Raw genomic sequence first — 15,769 nt, forward strand, 5'->3', positions numbered from 1 at the left:
GCCCTGTATTTGATCTTTGATTCAACTCTTTATATCAGTCTTGAATAAAATGCTTTATTACACAGCATTAGGATAATGCACTCTGTCCTGATATAACTTGCAAGTATGAGAGTTTTTTTATGATCTTGAATTTTCTGAGGGGTTGTTCAAGTGATGCAGCTATGATTGTCAATACAAAAAAACCCAAACCTATTATCTATATAAACTATAGTTGAAAATCCCACACAGTTTAAAGTATGCAAACTTGTTAAGTACCTGCAAGGACATAAAAGAATGCCCTCCAAAGCCGGTTTTGCTTGTCTTCAGGTAAAGAATTTCTTCAGTCAGCTCAAACATACATGAATCATTCTGGAGATGTAAAATTTCAGCATAGGAATTGAATAGGTAGTCTTGAAACACCCAAAATATTTCCACAAAATGTTGAAAAGTTGACTGACAGTCTAAGGACAGAAATATGATGTCAATTCCCTGATTCCTCAGTCAAGAATAGTGTTACTCTGAAATTTGTTTCCTCTTTTTTTCTGGTAGTAGCAACATGTTGATCTTTGCTCAGAATACCCCATCCCCCAAAAAACTTGCATATGATTTCCAGTTCACATCACAAGTTTTGCAGACTTTCCAGTTCTGCATCACTAGTTTTTCTTGAATTATTCAGTTCCTTCAGTTAATGGCTACCAATGTGTTGTACAGGCAAGAGAGCATGCGTTAGAGCTTCATTTACTTCATGCCATGTCTTAGTCATTTTTAAATTTATATTTTTCTGAATGCTTTTCTAAATTTGTGTTGATGCCTGGTAAACAAGCTGTGAAGGATCACTCACCATTAACACAATCTGTCTATCCTGCACCAGAGAGCCCTTGAAGGGAATTTCCAGTGTGACGCTGCAGGGTGTCTTGGCTTTTTGGAATGCTACAAAGCAAACTGTAAACAGTTTTCACTATGCCAGCACAAGCAACAGCTTTGGTACTGCTTTCTGCTGATTCTGCTTCACAAAGATTCACTGAATGATGGTTGTTTAGCAATAGTAGGCACTGTTTGCCTTCCTTCTTTAACACTGTAGTTTCCTCCAGAACTTATATACCATATTAGCTGTATCAATCATATTATTCTGCGTTATAGTAGTAAGATAAGAATCATTCCAAAAATCAAGTCTATTTCAATTCCTGTCTTTCCATTCCAACTTCAGTTGTTCAGAGAATGCTCCTAAGCAGCATGCCTTTTCTAGGTACAAATGATTCATCATAACCCTCAAAGGCAACAAATTTTACATCTGATCCAGTTTCATACAAATATGGTGCATCATACTTCTGGTGAATTCTGGTTTGGCATGCTTTCTGTTCAGGAGCTGGCGCTGATGACTCAATCTCAGACTCCCTTCCTGATAGTCATCTTAACCACCTTCAAGGAAACTGAATGAACATCTGCATATCTGCTTTCGTACTGTCCTCCATCACTACATGTGGCATATCTCAGTTTTAATGACTCTGATCAGGTGAGTCATGTTTTTGAAGACAGATTTTTCTCTAGATATTTTCATCAACCTAAGGACTGGTGTTTGAACAGATAATGACTGTCTCAGCTGCAGGACCCAGAACTGTTTGCCATGATTTGGCTCTCCATATATACGAGCTTCAGCTCTATTCCTGTTCCATCATGTGACGGACACTTAGACATTCACCACACTTTCCTTGAGCTTTGATTTTTGTGGGGAGGGAAGCTGGGTCTTCAGGTAGCAGAAGTGTCTTGGTACAATCCAGTCATCCTCCCAGCCTAGATGATCGAGATGTAGAAGATGCATACCTAGCTTTATCTTCTACACAGCTTTAACAGAAGACATCTGCCTTTTTGCGGTTGTAATAGAATTCAGGTATTAAAGATGAGGTGGCAAATATGCAACATGAGCAATCTTGCCTTTCACAGTATTTAAATGCTTTCTGCTGAGTTATCAAAACAAGTTCAATATTCAACAAGCAACCCTAGGATCCATTCTGTCATTCTGTCACGTCTCTCCCCCCCCCTTTTTTTTCACTTGGATCTCTGTCTAGTACATTTGTCACTGAAAATCCATGTTATTTACAGGTTGTAGCGAATTTTTGTTGATTTGGAGAAGACTTGAGGATATTTGGGGGATTTTTACATGAATAATTTAGTCTGCCTTCATTATTCTCTTAATGAGAGAATGTCTTCTCTAAGTATTTGGTAATCTAATTTATACTATATTATTACATGGGCATTACAAATGTGTTAACCAATCTCTCAATGTCATTATATTCAGGATTTGTTAATTGCTCTTTGCGTCTGGATTTCAGACTTCAGAGCTTCCCCAGAAGGATGGTGGTTTGAAATTCACAGCTGGTACCTAGTTTTCTAAAGGATCAACCTAAAGTTTTAATTCTAGCCATATTTATTATGTACAAATTCAGAGATGATACATTGGTCCTTTGTTGGAGAGAAAGGGAATGTCTGAAACTACTTGTCATGGTTTAACCCCAGCAGTAACTAAGCACCACACAGGTGATCGCTTACTTGCCCTGTTCCCCTCCCCTGAAGGAGAATGGAGGGGGGGGAAAGCACCTCATGATCTGAGATAAAGACAGTTTAATAGGATAATTAGGAAGATAACAATAATGATAACAATAATAATAATAACAACAACAATAATCTTAACAGCAATAATAATAAAAACAAGTGATGCACAAACACAATTGCTCACCACATGCAGAAAACCCAACCCGATACCAACTCTGGTTTCGCACAGCAAATCTACCTACTGGCTCCCTTCCCCAGTTACACAGGGCAAATGACATTATATGGTATGGAATATCCCTTTGGCCAGCCTGGGTCAGCTGTCCTGGCTGTGCTCTCCCAGCTCCCTGTGCACCTGGCAGGGCGTGAGAAGTGGAAAACTCCCTGACTTAGTGTAGACACTACAACAACCTAGCAACAATCAAGCACATCAGTGTTTTATCAACATTATTCTCATGCTAAGTCCAAAACACAGCACTACACCAGCTACTAGAAAGAAAATTATCTCAGCCAAAACTAGGGCATTGCTGAACAGGATCTCCCCAAAGTGTGGCTCAGTGACACAGTTTCAATTACATTTACAAAACTTTGATAAAGAACAAGAATGGGATACCAGAAACTCAGACAGGGCCAAGATCTTGATTCTTTAAACTCTCCAAAAGTTCAGAGTTGGAACCCAGTTTCACAGCTTTTGTTTGATGCTGCAGACAGGCATAACACCTGAACAACATGAATTTTACAAACTGTTCGCCTCTCTTGGCCTTGGCACCTACTCCTTTCCCTTATCTTAGCTTCAAATCATCAAGCCTTTAACACAGACTTGAAAATATTTTCTTGTCTGTTTTCAAATAGTCAGGAAAGCACACACTACTGTGTATCATGCACCTTCTCTCATCTAGAAGACTTCAAGGAATTAAGAAAATGTATCATACTAAATATACAGAAGGATTTCGTTGTTGATAGTTATTTGCATCATATTAATGGATTAATTGAGGCACAGGTACCTTCAGAATGCCAATGGCAAAACTGATCATGGACCATGCTGCCTTCCATCTTTTGTTTTAACTGTGCAATGCACATAAACTATGACATTATGAAGTATGAGTAAAATGTGTTTTGGGAATAGTGAACTTCTAGCACACAAGTGTTTGGCTACTAATTTTAATTATATAACAAAGGACACTAAAATTATTGCTTCCATTGCCATTGCATAGGTTTTAGGTACTATAATTTAACAGTTAGCCTAATGTAAGTTTTAAATGCATAGCTTACATGTGATTTTGCTTTAAATTAAATATAGGTATTCAATATTTTTTTCTAATTTCTCATTTTTCATTAAATCCATTGAATTCTTTTAAATTTAATAATATGAGCTTTTTGCAACCATTTGAGAATCTGGGTTGTGTGGTTAAAAACAGTATGCAAATAATTCATATGATTACACAAATAACAACTTCAGTGTTATAGCCACTCTTAAAATTTTGAGATTGTAAATCAGCTAACAGCAATCCATAACCAATTGTCTTCACATGGTCCTGAGTGCCAGATCTTTGCATAATTTATGACTCTTTTTCTGAGAATACATTATAGTATATAAAATAAATTAAATTGCAGTTTTACCAGGCCATTTTTACAAGGTCTGTTGGAATGTGGTTACTAAGTTATGTTTCTATTACTACATGTATTGTTTACAGTGCAGAGAGAGGACTCAATAGCTCAGTTATGTGTGAAACATCTTCCTGAGAGATATGAATATGTGGAATTTATCTTATTGATAAAACAGATCTGCCCCCAGTGGGTAATGGAACCATTGTTATCAGGTGAAGATATATCCGGAGGTCAATATCCTGCCATCAATTTTCTAGCACCATTTATTGATTCCAGACGATAATTTCAGTGCAAAATTGGTAACTTAGAGCTATTGTACAAATTAGTTTTCTTGTGACAAAATTAAGTGTAGTCCATTCAGTAAAGTTTAGGCTATTGTCCTCCATAGGAACTTGTACCTTATACAGCCTATTTAGAATACTCGTTTGATGCATATACACATTAGAAACAGACAGGTACAGAAGAGATCCATGAAACAAGCCTACTTTTTAAGTACATATATAAATACACAGAGCCAGTTTTCACCACATGCTCTGATGACCTGCTTATCCTAACTGAGAGGTAATGATAAGGAACAGGAAAAAGGAAAAAAGAAGTGTGAGGTGGGGTGTGGGTATGAAGAGAAAGGAAGCATCATAGTCTGGTCAAGTAACCATCACAGCTTTCCCAGCGATCAAGGGCTTCTTTGAAGAGCCACTTGGAACACGGAAGTCTTTAGCTAAAATAGCAGCCACATCACTGTGACAGAGTGCCTTATACCACCAAGAACAATAAGATCACAACTCCCATGACAAGTCTGCAGGTCAATTGTACGATATTTCTAGTACTTAGGTTTTGAGGACAAATTTTAAGCCTCATCCTTCAAAAAAAGTCCATTTCAGAGTGAGTTAACACCCAGACACAGTGATATTTAATGCTTTAGGTTACTCCTGAAAATCTTTGCCATAAGATCTCTGCTTCATTTCCTTCTTTAAAACAGAGACAAGATAGCTTGCCAGGTTATTCTGAAGATTGACTAATTCCTTAGAAGTGGTATAACCGTTATAAAGGACAAGCAACCCTACTTGATAACCAGTGATCAGTGCTATGCCCACATGCTTATCTGTGACTTATTGTTTACAAGTCTTATGGGATTTTCTGAAACATTTACTGTTGTGGGTTTCCTGGGTAGGCAGCAAAATGCCACACAGCTACTCCCTCATTCCCTCTGCAGTGGGATAGGAGAGAAAATTGGAAGATCAAAAAGTGAGAAAACTCATGGATTGAGTTAAAGATGTTTGAATAAGTAAAAGAGGAAAAAAAAACCAAAACAAAGAGAAACATGTGATTTAAACATCACCAATCAAACAACGCCCCAAGCCATAGCATCCCGAACAAAACTCCCTCTCCCCACAGGAACTACTATGAAGAAAATTAACTCTATGCCAGTGAAAACCAGTACAGTTATCCAAACAGAATTACAGAACACCTCTCTGTACAATAACCTGAGTACATGCAGTATTTGCAAATAAAATAATGCATTTTCAATTAATAATAGAATCATAGAATCATAGAATTGTAGGGGTTGGAAGGGACCTCAAGAGATCATCGGGTCCAACCCCCCTGCCAAAGCAGGCTCCCTAGGACATATCGCTCAGATAGGTGTCCAGATGGGTCTTGAATATCTCCAGAGGAGGAGACTCCACCACCTCCCTGGGCAGCCTGTCCCAGGGCTCTGTCACCCTCACTGTGAAAAAGTTCTTCCGCATGTTGGCGCGGAACTTCCTGTGCTCCAACTTGCAGCCATTGACCCTTGTCCTATCCCCACAGACCACTGAAAAGGGGCTGGCTGATTCCCCCTGCATCCCCTGCTTCAGATAATTATAAACTTTAATTAGGTCCCCCCTTAGTCTTCTCTTCTCAAGGCTGAAGAGTCCCAGCTTACTCAGCCTATCCTCATAGGGGAGATGTTTCAGGCCCCTAATCATCTTCGTGGCCCTTCTAAGATTATTTTATTAAATATATATTTAAAATATACTTACATACTAAAGCATAGAATTCTAGTCATTAGTTAGTTTTTTAAGGAAATCATCCATGAATTAATTAGGCAAACCTTGCTTTGGCTAAAGGATGGAAACCCAAAATTTAGGATGGTGAATATTAATGACAATCTCTATACACATGAAAAGAAATAAAGGCCAGAGAAATGGGATGGAAGAAATCCAAAGAAGGTTTAATAATGCCAATAGCAAAGAGTGTGTCATTAGTTGTCCCACTGGCTGAAATGAGCCCTTCATGAGAAGGTGTCCAGAACCTAAGTTGCATTTAATCATACCAGTAACTTGCATTGCATTATGTTTCTAGAAGAAATAAAAAGTATTCAAAGACAGATGATGTAAATGGTTAAAACTGCAATAAATTTACGAGATTATTTAGGCTGATTAATTAAAAAAAACCCAAAACAGACAAACAGACCCATCAGAGGGCATATATTTAATGCAGATAAAAACCTAAAAATATCTGAGAAGGTCAATAAGGAACTCCTGTTTACCTTCTAACTACACAAGAACAAAAACATTTGATGAGATAGAAAAGCAATATACTTTTACACAGTTTGCAATTAACCTGTGGAACTGGCTGTCATGAAATATCAGTGTACTCAAGAGTTTAAGAGCCTTTGAAAAAAGATGACATTTTATCTGAGTAATGAGAACATCCACAGTTAATTTAGTAAAAAAAATATTTTGGACAGGATGCAAGCTTTCACACTTTGGGATATTAACCAATTTCTATTAAAAATCTTAAAAGACATTTTGTCCGGAAAGCTCTTTTAAAAATTCTCTGTACATTTCACAATTAATTTTGTACTACTTACAGCCAGACAGAGACTATGACCACAATTGTGGAGCGTTGCACAGTGACCAGATAGTCCACTGGCAGTGTCTTGGACTCATTGTATCCACAGATAGATGATTCCCATGCTATGTAAGATTATACTCCTATATTACTTTAAAGCATACATATACCTTCTGGAAGATGTTCCAGGCTCTATTGGGTTTACATTCCTACCATTTTCTGGATTCCAGAATTTAATTAAGCTTTTAAATGGTAAAATTAGTCTCCAAAACCTGGAAGGCTCTATTCTAGAGTCATAATACATGCAAGATTTTGGTCAGTCTTGCTCGCTGCTTACTACAAGGAAAATAATATTTCACTTTTTCTTATCAATACAATTGTCTATTTTACCTATTGTGTCTCATACATTCTTTGATGTGACTTTCTTCTGTGACTATTCTTACTCCAAACTTTTTGTTACTGAACACAATGGAAGCTTTATTCAGTCCACTCTCTCTTTCCATGGTGTTTCATTGTCTGGTTGTTTTGTAAAGAATTGTAAATGCAAGAAACTGTTCATTAAAATAATCCTTTCAGTTCCTACATCCTTCAATTCTACAGACACACACACACACACACACAGCGTCATGCACTGTAACTGCAGTTATCAAGCTAAAAAAATAAACTTTCAGAAGCCTGCTGTATCTCCGCATAGAGATGTTTAGCTTATTGCAATTTATTTTCTTAGTAAAAACTAAGGGTAGATGGGAGAGGTGAGCAAGGGAAAAAAAATGCTAAAAAATAATTTCAGCATTTTTCCTTTTGGGGCAGAAAGTAAAGGGTTTCAAAAGTCATTTTGGAAGATGAAAGGCTTGAACAGCCAGCAAAAATTACTGATGTCACACTGCTTTCCTTGATGAAACCAAAGGCTTGACCTTTAGCCTTTCATTTCCCAAGCCATTGACATAACTCCAACCTATTGAACTGTTTTGGAAATGGCTGTCGAACAACTTAATCCCATAAAATAATTTGAATAACTAACTAGGAACTGGTCACAGACTGGGACTGGCCTCATAAGTGGAGATAGGATACCAGTCTGTTGCACAGGATGACTGGTGGCTCCTGACTACGACCCCAACTTTGCCTTTTACTCTGGTTTGTTTTTCATTCTGTTCTTGGGAAAGAGATGCTCAGGTCTTCAAAGCACACATGCTAAGCTGTTGCTCTGACTTAGCCTTTTTAAAAGTCCATCTCTAATGACATTTTATGGAAAGCAGACTCCTAAAACTAAATGACTATCTTTGTTGTTGTTTCTTAACATCATATTTATTCTGAATGTAAATGAGAGTATCTGAGTATTTGATGAAATTATCATTGAAACGACATGTTCTGTAACCCCATTAAATCTGCATTTTCAGATAAAAAATTCTGTTGGAAAATTCCCAAATGGCTTTTAGAGTCAATACATCCTGTTTTCTTGATTTCCCTTAGAACACCTAAAATAACAACAAGTTGTGTTCTGTATTTTATAGACTCAAGAGTTCTATCCCGGTGTTCACGAGCCCACATATTCATGTTCTTCTCCTCTTCGTAGAATATGCATTTTGATTAATATCATACAAAATAAACTTCAAACGTAGCATCCAGATAGAAAATGCTGTGGTGAGATTCTGCAAGAAGTTTTAGTGCCTTGATGGTCTTAATGCAATTAAGATACAGTGATTTGGTTGAAAAATTAAAGATATATTCATGCAAGTGACCGCTGAGGTCTCAAACTCTTAACATGTTCAGGTGATATACTGTGTTAACATGGAAGTTAGACAGTTACTCAAAGGCAGTTGTCATCTGTGGCTTACCACCTCCCCCGTATAGGATGTTCTCAACGTTCAGTTACACTCGGGACAGCAAGGGAGGTACATTAATATAGGGTGATGGCAGCACTACCTCGTTCAGAAAGAGCTAGTTTTCTGTTTTTCAATCTTTCAGCTAGCTGTTATTTCACTCTACACAAAATTCCACTGGTTTACAGGAGATAAGTACTACTGAACATGAATGAAGTGGTAAGGTTGTGGCTGCTGTGAATCTTAAAAAAACCAAAAATAGATGTTTTGTTCTGTTCTCTGCCGTTTCCTTTTGAATAAAACCGAGTTTTTATGAAAGATGTAGAACTAACCCATGTAATTTGTCAAAAGTATCCTCCTTCAGCTTATCATCAAGCCATCTATCATGTAAACCCAACAGGGTATGTGGAGATGGACAGAGATTCTCCCCATCCCTGCTGCTGCCTCTATAGGGAGTCTATTTAGAATGAGCTTCCTCCCATCAGCTTAAAACATATTGTATAGCTCTTCTGGGTTTTTTTGTTGTTTTTGTTTTCAATCCAAAAACCTTCAAAAGCTTTTAAACAACAACGGGGGCAGAAAAGATTGTTGTCTGAATTTGAAAAGCAGAAAAATCAGCAGTCTCCTGTACACATTATTTCTTTCATTCTCTATTTCTTGCATTAAACCAATTACTTAATGGACAGAAAGTTATTTTAAAATCCTTCAGAGTGCAAGGCAGATTACAGAAAAATCTCCCTAAGCAATGGAAAACAATGTATAAATAATAAGAACCTAATCATTCCCTTTAATGAAAAACTGGTCACAAGGGAGGAAAGATACGCACGCATATGCACTAAAATTAAGTCATCCTACTTACATGCTCGTGTCCCTGTGAAGCATGCTCCTCAAGCACCATTCTGAAGCTTAAATGCTGCTATGCTTCATGATCCAAGACATATGCAGGGAGAAGACAGTGCTGTACTTGTGTCAGCTCATTTTTGGCAGCTCTCCTGACTACAGAAAGCAAGAGGAAACTTTATCATGCTACTTCTGTTTTGACAAATTCTACAAAAAACCAGACATTTCTCCACCCATCCTCCTCCCCCCTAAAAAAAATAATCCAAAACCCAACAAAAAAAACCCAAACCAAGAATACCCAAACAAGCTGAGGAACCTGATAGCCACATGCTTGGGTACAGGTGTAGCATAGAGTAAATAGTTTAACCCTTCTCCAGTAGCCTGAATTTGAGTCTTTTTGTATGCCGCCCTCTCTACCATGTTAGGCAGACATTGGCTATTCATCTGGGATATGGGAAATCCAACTTTCAAGCCTCTTCACATCAGATGGAGTAGATTCAAGCATCTAGCAGCTTTTCTCCATTCAGTATTAATTAGTAGTTTCCCTTCCTTCCTCCCTTCCTCCCTTCCTCCCTTCCTCCCTTCTTTCCTTCCTTCCTCCCTTCCTCCCTTCCTCCCTTCCTCCCTTCCTCCCTTCCTCCCTTCCTCCCTTCCTCCCTTCCTCCCTTCCTCCCTTCCTCCCTTCCTCCCTTCCTCCCTTCCTCCCTTCCTCCCTTCCTTCCTTCCTTCCTTCCTTCCTTCCTTCCTTCCTTCCTTCCTTCCTTCCTTCCTTCCTTCCTTCCTTCCTTCCTTCCTTCCTTCCTTCCTTCCTTCCTTCCTTCCTTCCTTCCTTCCTTCCTTCCTTCCTTCCTTCCTTCCTTCCTTCCTTCCTTCCTTCCTTCCTCCCTTCCTCCCTTCCTCCCTTCCTCCCTTCCTCCCTTCCTCCCTTCCTCCCTTCCTCCCTTCCTCCCTTCCTCCCTTCCTCCCTTCCTCCCTTCCTTCCTTCCTTCCCTTTGCTAAACACAGTTTCTGTTGTGTTTATGCTGTTATGTAAAACCTTTTAATGAAAAAGAAAACCCAACCAATACGGGCAACAAGACATGAAAAAACCCATGGCACATGCTAGCTGCCTATCTACCAGCCAGAAAAACTGGCTGCCAGTTTCAGAAGTCATTTTGTACTTTGAATTATTTTCTAGAACAGTATGCAGGGGGAGTTGCATTATGGACAAATGTTGACCTAAACCTTCACAAATATTCAGACAGTAATGCTCTTCTTCCCATGCCCCAAAATTATCTTATTTTTCACATACAATTTACACTGAGTTTCAGAGTATTTCAGTAAATTCTATTTCACCAACAGCTCTTCCTTTTCTGCTTCTACTTTCTTGGTGTCCAACAGCAGCAGCTGTTTTCTTGGCAAAGTTATAGGTTATTGGCTAACACCTCATTGAGCTGCAGTTCCTTCTTGCACAGAATGGGCAGATATTTTTTCCAAAACAACTTCATCCATATCAGTTTAATTCTGTCTACATCTTGGTTGATGAGGGGAGTGATTGACAGAAATACCTTCTCAATTACTACATCTTGAACCATTCTTACCTATTTCAGGGGTTGCATCTCCTTAACAGCAGAGAAAACATGACTTGTGAGTGCAACTAGGACAGAACTTTTTTGTTGTAATAGGTTTAAATCCATCACTGAAAATATTGGCTTAAACAATTGGTCTTTTTACTGAAAAGTGAGGATTTCAGATGGGGTCAGGGTCTGAGGAGGCAAAACCAGCATCTGTAAGATGAAAGATAAATGTGGAAGCTAATGTTCTTCAAAAGCATGTTTTCCATGGAGTGGAGATCTGTGGGAGTTGAAGTTCACACTTAAAATGTTGATTGTCTGCTTGAGTCCTTTTGAGCAAAGCTAGTAGCTTCCTCTGACCTCAGTAAGTTTTTAGCTCTACTGAACTTCTGTATTTCTAAAATGTAGAATTATTTAGTGCTAAGGATCCAAGGAAAATAAAATTTGACTCAAAACTGTTTTTATTAAGGTATTTTGGGGCTATAAAGTGAGTGTTTTGGGGAAAAACAGTTTCTGTTTCCTACCATCATACCAAGTAATGTGATGAAATGGTTTCTATGTTCAAAAGACCTGTTGAACACACCAGTCCTATATTTATTTTGCACTGAATGTCTGGAGGTGTTTTGTTTTTCTCTCACTTAATCTATTTGTGCTATATAAGTGTATTGCATCCTTTACCTCCCTCCAAATGAGAATACAGCACTTCATTATTAGGTTTGCAACTCTCAGGAACTATTCTTTGTGAAAGAAAGGAGAAACACCCTGAACTAATTAACTAATGTGCTATTTTGTTCCTTAAGTTTTCTTTTTATAGTTAGTGTGCATAGAATAAAAAGCAGTCAAAACTGCCATAAGGTTTAGCACATTTCACTTGTACCCCCTATGTAAATTTATCACGATAAGGAAAAATTTTCCAGTCTGAGCACATCTGTTAGAATCCCCTCAGTTGTATAGGTGCCCTAAACATGGTTTAGCCTCTTTCCCCTACAACTAGACTGGTTACTTGTGGTATTCTTCTGTTGGTTTGTTTTACTACCAGGCATCCCACTGCTGGGACTATACTCCCTGTTTGCTCATTTGATCATGTATAGTGTGTGTATGTTGTGGTTTAACCCCAGACGGCACCTAAACCTTATACAGCTGCTTGCTCACTCCCCCAGCAGCAGGATGGGAGAGAGGATCAGAGGAGTGAAAGTGAGAAAACTCGTGAGTTGAGATAAAGACAGTTTAATAAGTGAAGAAAAAGCTGCGTGTGCAAGCAAAGCAAAGCAAGGAATTTGTTCACTACTTCTCATGTTCAGCCATCTACAGGAAACCAGGGCTCCATCATGCATCATGGTTACTTGGGAAGACAAATGTTATCATTCCCAACATCCCACCCTTCCCTTTTCTTGCTCCAGTGTTATAAGCTGAGCAGACATCATATGGTATGGAATACCCATTTTGTTAGTTGGGATCAGCTGTCTGGCTTGTGACCTCTTCTAACTTCTCATGTACCACCAGTCTGCTCGCTGGTGTGGTGGGGTGAGAAACAGAAAAGGCCTTGGATCTGTGTAAGAACTGCTCAGCAGTAACAAAAACATCTCTATATTATCAACACTGTTTTCAGCACAAATCCAAATCATAGCCTCATAATAGTTACTATGAAAAATCCCTCTATCCCTGCCAAAACCAGCACAGTATAACATACTATACTTGATTAAGGAAGCTTTTTTTGTTATTAGAAAAAGCAAAATTTCCTACATCATATTCCACCAGAAGTATTGACTATACAGTCATCTAAACCTACATTTGCAATATATGTAATGAACATTTATGGAGCAGAGATGAGAAAACTGCCTTTTGTTCCACTACTGCATCTACTTTAAAAAATTATATTAAGCTAAACAATAAATCAGAGACAGCCCTGGCATAATTCTAATTGTTATTTGATTCTCTAGAAGTCTTTTCACATAAACTGAATTTAGATGATTTCTTCACAGCCTTTTTCAGATAGCTCTAAAGATAGTTAAGCGGATGTTTTTACTGAAGAGAAAAGGCAAATGCAATGTTACTCAGGAATTCACATGCCCTGTGAAGAGGGGCTTTTCCTGAGCGCCACTTTGAGCATGAGAACAGGGGTGGAGAGATGCAGAGACGAAAGCCTTTTTCAAGGGTCATTTCTGTCAGCATCAACACCTTAGCGGATCCTGGTTCACCCCCCACTTTCAGCTGCTCATTTCTGTCCCCACATGCCTCCACAGTTGTATCAGAACAAGTATTTGTGGGCTCTGCAGTAAATCAGACCAGAAAACTGCTACCTGTTAAAAATAGCAGGGTATTTTTAAGCTGTTTCAGTTTCTTGATTGAGCTCTCCACACGGCCTCCCAGCTATACTCCCCTAACAGAGGGGGCAGTGCAAGAACAGAAGATGAGAGGCAGGGGGGCAAAAGTGAGCAGAAAGCTTAAGCTGGTGCAGCTGCTAAATCTGTGGAAGCTTGGGCTGAGCCAGCCCCAATGAAGACGATGTTGTAACCCTAAACTTTCGGAAAAAAAAGGGGGGTATTGGCCAAAAGATGCTTGGATCTGAAATGCAAAAACCGAAACTGGAACTCTCCTTTGGCAAAAGATCATTTGGTCTTTGATGATTTTTTTTAAAGCAGGAGACTGGCATTGGAAACATTTTCCTCTGATATCAATTTCTGCTGATTTTAATAGGTACAAAACCAGATTGGTGAACAATGGCTGAAAAACAGGTGAAATGAGTGCAAAGATGAGAAGCCTGAAACATCACTTTGTCCATTTTTCTGCTTGTCTTCATCAAGTAGCATGAATCAGAAAATCAACCCAGCAAATTATTTAATTGCAAACAGCCCTCCCTACCCATCTTGTCTGCTAGGCCAGGCCACCATCATACTTGCTTATGGGAAATCTTCCAGTAGATTCATTTAATTATACAGCATATTTGGCAGTTATATTGGCCAGCCTTTCAATATTAAATTGTCTAGTTGTCCAATCCATGTCATAGGTGACATCATTGATACTAGCAAGAATATGTTTATGCAACAAAGCTATATACTTCAGTAGGTAGTTTCTACTTAGAGAACTTTATATATTCTTTCTTCCATAATCAAGAGCTTTATTTCAGGCATCAGAAAAAGATATTATTGCAGCTTAACACAGGGCTCTGCAGCTGAGTGTTGGTAACTGTTGAACCACTTTTAACAAAAAAGCAAATGCAAAGTGATGTAACACATCTTTGCACTATTTAATTACTTGCAAAATAATGTCAAATCATCTGACATTTTTCATGCCCTACCAACAGTCCAATCCTGACTTCACTGGGAATCTGAGACCTCTGTATTGATCTATTCATTACTCCTGCCTGGTCACCCTTTCCTTTTCTGTCAAAATATTGCTTGATTGTTCTTCCTCTACACAGCTGCTACATCTATTATACAGCTTAAGCAGACATGTTCTAGTTCTACAAACAGTGATGCACATGCAACTTTTAAGTTTGCAATGAGGCCATGGAAGTCAAAATTGTTTCAGCTTAAGAACCCACATTACTATCTGAAGAATCGGGTCCATAGCCATATAAAGGTAAGTATCAGAAACACAAATGAAAATACTTGAGCATATGCACTGTGGCATATATATATATATACATATATATATATATATGTACACTGTGGCATTACTAAGTCATTAGGGGCAATCTCTTCTGCCAGTAACCTAACATAAACTTGATGATTTTGCATCTCTCTGATTGATCATACATTTGTTAGAGATGATGAGATGAATTTCATACTTCCAAACAGTCTTATAAAAGTTAATAAAGTTGACTAGAACGGTGTAAAACGGAGAAGACCTTCTTCTGAATCCTGAAGGTCATTTCTTCATGAATACAGAAATATACCACTTCTTGGTTAAAATGTACATATATATTCTGTAGCATAATGCTCTGTATTTATATTTTAAACATTTTAATGAAATATTAAACAGATTCTGTTTTGAGATCCCGTTATTAAGCTATAGAAAAGGTCATGACAGTGGAGAGACTGCAATAGCTACTCTGAAAGAAGTAGCTTGTTATTCAGAAACAACTTGAAGTTTTAACCTGGATTTGATAGGCAATAACTAAAAATCATAAAACTATAACTTTTCTGTTTCTTATTTTCTGTCAGTAATCTTTTTATAGGGGAGGAGTGGTGGTGTTTCTTTAAAATGTATGTTCTCGAACTCACATCTTTCTTATCCTTTATTTTTCCTTTCTAGCCCCTGTTTTTCCCTCTGCATTCTCCCCTCCCCCCAGTTCTCTTCAATTTGATCTCATCCATATGGTCTTAGACAAATTGGCTGCAAAAGATCTGGGTAAGGTGAGCAGATGTCCTGTGAAAAAAAGTCATCAGGGTGTCCATTTTTTCCCCATTTCTTCATATTACACTACTCAGTTGCACAGTAGGGGAAAAATAATAGGCAATTTACATAGTGAAATCCTTGGATAAACTGGTGTTAAAACACTGGAAAAGAAACTTTTGCAATAGTTTATCAAAATTAAAAAAGAAAAACAAAAAACATTGTTCATTCTTTGCAGTTTTGCCAGCA

The 15,769-nt window shown here is 38.1% G+C and overlaps 1 long non-coding RNA gene across 1 annotated transcript in view; it reads right to left on the reverse strand.

The window, feature by feature from the left end:
• Nucleotides 1-9,746: 9,746 nt before the first annotated feature.
• LOC311188564 overlaps nt 9,747-15,769 on the reverse strand; it is a 96,066-nt gene continuing 90,043 nt past the window's right edge. Inside the window, exon 3 of the long non-coding RNA XR_014617119.1 lies at nt 9,747-9,785. This is a non-coding gene — a long non-coding RNA (uncharacterized lncRNA). The remainder of the gene's footprint in view (nt 9,786-15,769) is intronic.

This window comes from Gallinula chloropus (assembly GCF_964237585.1).
Source record: "Gallinula chloropus genome assembly, chromosome: 2".
Classification (NCBI taxonomy): Eukaryota; Metazoa; Chordata; class Aves; order Gruiformes; family Rallidae; genus Gallinula; species Gallinula chloropus.